A 6,000-nucleotide genomic window follows, 5' to 3' on the forward strand; every position below is an offset into this window, starting at 1 on the left:
CGCAGTGGCAGTATTGTAGCCAATGAGGTTTATACAATACTTTTAAAAATATACTGATTTTTTTCTATAATTATCTATATCTAATCTATACCTTTATTTATCTAAACCTCTGTTTCTCTATATATCTACACCTGTATCCATATATCATATGCATTGTTTTTCTTCAAATTTTGGATTTGGCTTGTTTCAACAAGTTTGCTCTTAAATCTCTTGAAAATCGATTGATCATTTTATGAATGTGAGTTATAATATTGACATATCATATTGTAAATTACCTTTGGAGAACTGTAAAGGTGGCTGAGAAATGCATCAAACAGAGTTTCAGGTTTACAAAGTTATACAGTTCTTTTATCTGTCAGAATGTGGGGAGGGGAGAACATCTCTGCAACAATAATATACCCCAAACTACAGATCTGTATGTCCATAAATAATTTTAAAGGTTGTTCTAATAGGGTAAATGTCAATGAAGTTAATGAATAGAGAATATAGTATGACAAACTTTCTGAATTTGAGATAATATTTTTCCTATTCGCTTTCTTCAACAGTTCCAATTTGAAATTGCAGCTATAAATTCTGGAAATTGGTCCCAACATTATAGTAAATTCTATATAAGATAAAATTAGATATTTTTAATTAGATTGACAATTGATAGATCCTTTCAGGAAACCATAAGACTGGATCAGTCTAAAGCTGCTTCATTAGTTCAGCAAGGCAAATATTTCCTATCTGTGAGGACTTCATTGCATACTTATCTACCTATGAGAATACTGCCATTCATTAACCAGTGTATGAATATCACCTGAAAATAATATTTATTGCAGAACAGTTGTTACAAATCATCAGTGTCAGGAGTGTCTTCATGTTAAACATAAATAATATTTTAAGAAGGTCTATTAAATAACATTTGAAAATAACATGCTACAAAATGCTTTGTGCTTGATTATAAAGGAAAGAAAGAATATTTTAAAAGAAAATGAAGTATTTCCTTTTCTCAACTACAAATAACAATGATACTGAATTTGTGAATTTGAAGTTATTCCAAAGAGCTCAAATGAACTGGTCTTCTTTGTACTAGATATATATGTTCAGGAAATCATAACTATTACTTATATAGAGAATCAGCTATTTTTTCCTCTAAACAATCATCTCCCTTTGTAATGTCCTATTGTGTATTTTCACAGCAATCAAGGCCACACACCTACAGGGAAGAGACATGAATATATATTGATTAGGTCATTGGCTTAGCTAGCTTATTATCCATTCTTTGACTGGTGAATATATTCAGTCAGCAAGGGGACTTGTTGCAAATTGACTGAGTTTCAAAATCCATTAACACCTAAATAAGTTTTTAAAAGAGAGAACACAAGTTAACTTTAAGTAGTTAAGTTTAAGGCATTTGTTGTAATGGACATTGTGGATCTCTATATTTAGAATTTCATGGCAGCTAAAATATACTTCAAGAGCTTCCAGGCAACTTGAACAGAAATAATCTTCATAATAAACCATAGCCATAGAAAAATACCTGTCAGAAGTGCAATCAAAGTTTAAATTGTGAAAATTGAACAAGTAGAAAAATAACTAGGTGGCAATATAAATTAATTAAGGCAAAAAACAGGTACTGCTTGAATTTGTAGAAGTACTATTGAGAAAAAAAGAGGAGAAAGACCTCCATGTTTGCATTATTACAGCACCTGGTGATGATCGGATTTATCATAACTGGAATCTTTTCTTAATTTCTTTTAGAAAATCTAATTTTATTCTTTTGAAATTCCAACATCCACACAAAGTAATTGCTCGTATCTGAGGCAGTAAAGAATTGTTAGAAATTTTCCTACCTTTTACTTTTGTCCTTTAAGATTAGAATTTACTGAAAATTGTAACCTCAAAGCTATATTTTCATTGATGGGAAAGGAAAATAATTACCCCAGATTATACTAAACTTTTTAAGCAAAAGTTTGGCTATGGCAAAGCCTTCATAGAACATTCTAGGTTATATATTAATTATCTGTGCCTTGGCTTCATGCTGCTTTAATTATATTCATTATTTCTTCATTCTTCAAAATATCATGTATGGAATCCATGTTTGCTTGTTGCAGAACGATTACTTCTCTCCTGCTGTTTTAACGGCTTAAGTCCAAGCTGTAGCATAAATGACTAAAGCTAGGAAATTAAATATGATCCCTAGTTAATTTATATCATAAAATTGACACTTAACTTTTTCATTAGTTTTTAAGATATTTGGTAGAGGTTTAAAAAAAAAAAGATATCAGTGCTAAAGCCTACATAATCACCATCTTAAAACAGACTGAAAGATAAATTGGGGGGAAAAAAGTTTTTCTTTGGATACTCCATGAAATTCACATAGCTATGCCTGGAATGCATCTAAATAATTCTACACCTGATCTTATAACCCCTTACATCTCCATGTTCCCTTTATGTATATACTGTGTGTGGCCTATGTCTGAACTGTATGACCACAGAAGAATGCAAGTAAGGAGTCCATCACTGAGCAAGAAAATCCGTGTTTTAGTCTAAACTCCAGTAGCAAGGGATAGCACCACCTAGTGACTGAATTGCAGACTGATGTGTTTTATTATCAGGAGGAAACAATGAACATTTTTATTTAATTCAATGGTCAGTTCCTCATTCAAATGAATTGAACAGAAAATCCCAAAGCTGATGTAGATTTATGTTCATTTTATGTGATTTTCCTAGAAGTTTTAATATGAAATATAATACTAAAAATCTAACTATTTCTTTAAACTTCTAAATAAAGCTGTCCTTTGCAATAGAAACTTGGTAGGGTATTTACATTTCCCTGGTGCATTACTGCTTATTAGTATCCTTTCAGTTCAAATGCTGGCTTCTTAAACGTTTACTTTTGTCTAAATCCACAACATCTTAATTCAAAACTGGAAAGATGTCATTTAAAATTTAAATTTGACCTCTTAAAAAGTGACACTCAGAAGTTTTACCTCAATAACATCTTTATTTTTTAAAAGGGAATTAAATTATGAAATTGCATACCAACTGAGAAATACTGTAGCAGGAAATGAGAACCACTGAACTCAGGGACTCCTAGGTTAATCCTAGTGTAGATCTTAATGATGAGACTTTCCATCAACCTGGACTTCTAATTTCATATTTAAAACTGAGATTGTGAGAGTTTTGGTAAATTTTGTCTTTTTAGATATGCGTCAATATGATTTAATGGAACTTCTTGTCTTTTGTACAGATTTGAGAACAAATTATAAAAAGATTTTTGGATGCTTACATTATCTGTGAGGGCAGCATTTCCTTCTTGTATTTTCATTATCATTTTCTTGTCTCTCTCCTTTCTCAGTTTAGATGCAAGCCATCTCCCTGGTTTATTTGCAGATTCAAAATATTGCTTGCAAATACGAATTCCTGTTTGTCAAATCCTCATTACTGCTGCAAGAGGAAGCCATGAACTAGCATAGTGGTGCCTCAATGAATGAGGTGAGGGGAGTCTGTTTGCTCAGTGAACATAACTGAGTCCTCACCTGGAACACCCCAGAGTAGATATACAGGGTTAAGTGTAATTGCACATCATTTATCAAGTACTTCAGATCTGGTCATTGCACATCATTTTAGATATATTTAAATAAAATACCAGTATATATATAATAGTCAATCTCAGTATAGAGAATTTTAAGACGGCATTGGAAAGCTACAATGTTGCCTATGATCTCAAAACACTTGCACTTGGTTCTCATTTCACTGTGAAATTATTCCAAAATGTTTACTTGTTATGGTTAACTTGTTGATGGCTTCTGCTGTAGCGGAGCCCATTCTGGGCAAGTCAGTGTGTGTGCATGCTTCAGAGGGGAGAGGAAGAGCAATGGCCTTTGATGACTTTAGTGGTTAATTAAGTGGAATCCTGAAGTGGATTCAGATTCTCTGCTATAAAAGCCACACCTAATCAGCTATAAAAGCCTTATCTATCCATAATTAGCCCTCTTTCCTGCTTTGTACCTACCACCAACACTTTGTAATTTAGTGCAGGTGAACAATAAGCCCAAATGTTAGCCTTGGCACGTAGGGCAGTAGTGGTTTCCCAGAATAATTGGGCAAAGAGAAGTCTGTGCTGCAGCTGATCTCTAAGTTGGTTGGACATCTAATTGCAGTTCCTTATGTGAAAAGTTAATAAAATTGTGACCCAAGTTCATCCCACACTGGTTGTCAACTCTTCATAATTGGTGCGGGCCCAGTGGTATAAAAATTGTTATATCCCATCCAAAGTGCTTATGCGGCGATATAAGATGGCTTATCATGCAGCTATTTGCATATAAAGTGGTTTGCAATTTAAATCTAATTCATTCTCACAACTCCAGTTAGAAAAGTAATTATGGGTTTCATTTTACAGTCAGGGAATTAAAGGTGAACAGTGTCCTGTCAAACCCACCTAATAAGAATATGTGATTTGAGAAACACATCATTTGTATTTGACTGAAAACACAAATTTGCTTTTGAGAAATTATGTACAATCAGGAGGAGAAGCTTTTCAGCCAATAATCTGCAATGCAACTGCCTTGTTCTGAGTAACAGAAAGAGATTTTCTGGGAGATGGATTAAGTTTTCTGTAGCTGGCAATGGCATTTATTTTTAAGCAAGTAGATTTGGCATTAGAAGAGATCAGGAGGAATATGGGAATATGTAGCAGTTAAAATTAATGTCAGTATTACAATGAACACATTTGAGAAATTATATTAATGGGTGGAGTTATTAGGAGGAAAAAAATCATATCTAATTTGACTGTTCGTTGTATTGCATGATTAATGATAAACAGATATCATATACCACTGGGGAACGAGAAAGAAATGAGACGATCAAATTGAGGAGATTTCCATAAATGTCCTCCAGGGCTTTTGGAAAGTTTCAAAAGTCTTAATTTGAAACCCCCTTTTTTTCTTCATTGTATCTTATGTCTTCATTCATTCATTCATTCATTCATTTATTCATTCATTCATTCTTTTGGTACTGCTACCTCTGGCACAGAAACTGATTATGTGGAAAACACCACTCCACACTCTTAAAATTTTATTTTAACTGATTAGTTTAATGTCCTTGACTGAAAAGTATCACCCTGTCTGATCATTTTGACATAGAACTCTTCTTTGGTGGGGTCCCATCCATGTGTGAAATGCAAGACAGTTGCCCCTATTGCTTCCCCCACCCCACTTCAAAATCTCTTAGTTCCTGTTATGCAGGACTGCTACTCAAGAAGTAGGTTTAAATGTGTTTAGGTTGCAATCTCAGGCTCCTGGAAATAAATCCCACCAAATGTGAGATTCCCTTCTGAGTAAACCTACACCAGATGAAGTTTACCAGTAATTAATTATATCAAATATGGTACACCTTGTCAAGCAGAAACATTATTCTGGAAATAGTTTCTCTGTTAAAAACAAATAAATAAAATAATTCTTCTACTATTTTCATGACAAAAATCAATTCACATTCATTTAACTGGGCTGTGGTTTTATAAACCTCTTTATATTCTCCTTACAGCTGGCACTCATTGCACATGTTGTGGGTAGCACTAATGCAATGTACATATTCACTTAAAAAAAGATTTTAAATCTATTTAATTATTGAGGCTTTCAAAGGATCATTGTTTTAAAATCCCTACCTGTTTATATGCTGTAAAAAGTTCATGCACATCACTAGAGTATTAATGCAGTATTAAAGTTTTCTCCTGACATCCAGGAAACCAGAAGACTAGTTCCCTGAGGCCAAGTGAATACAGCTGATAGCAAATATCCATCCCTCTTGTGCTATAGCAAACTGCCTTTGAAGTTACTTTAAGAAGTTTCAAATTTGCCTGTGGAAAGGTGAATCTGTGAGCAGCTGTTTCAGGAATACAGTGCATAGAGGTGTGGGACTAGGGAAACCTATTCCATGGATTAGGGCATACCATTATCTAGCTCTTTACTAACTGGCCTAATTATCTAACATATTTAAGTGCATGTATTTCCAAAT

Source organism: Python bivittatus, unplaced genomic scaffold (assembly GCF_059951505.1).
Source record: "Python bivittatus isolate LINGU-HERP-01145 unplaced genomic scaffold, Pbiv_v1 ctg000020_np1212, whole genome shotgun sequence".
NCBI classification, from domain to species: domain Eukaryota; kingdom Metazoa; phylum Chordata; class Lepidosauria; order Squamata; family Pythonidae; genus Python; species Python bivittatus.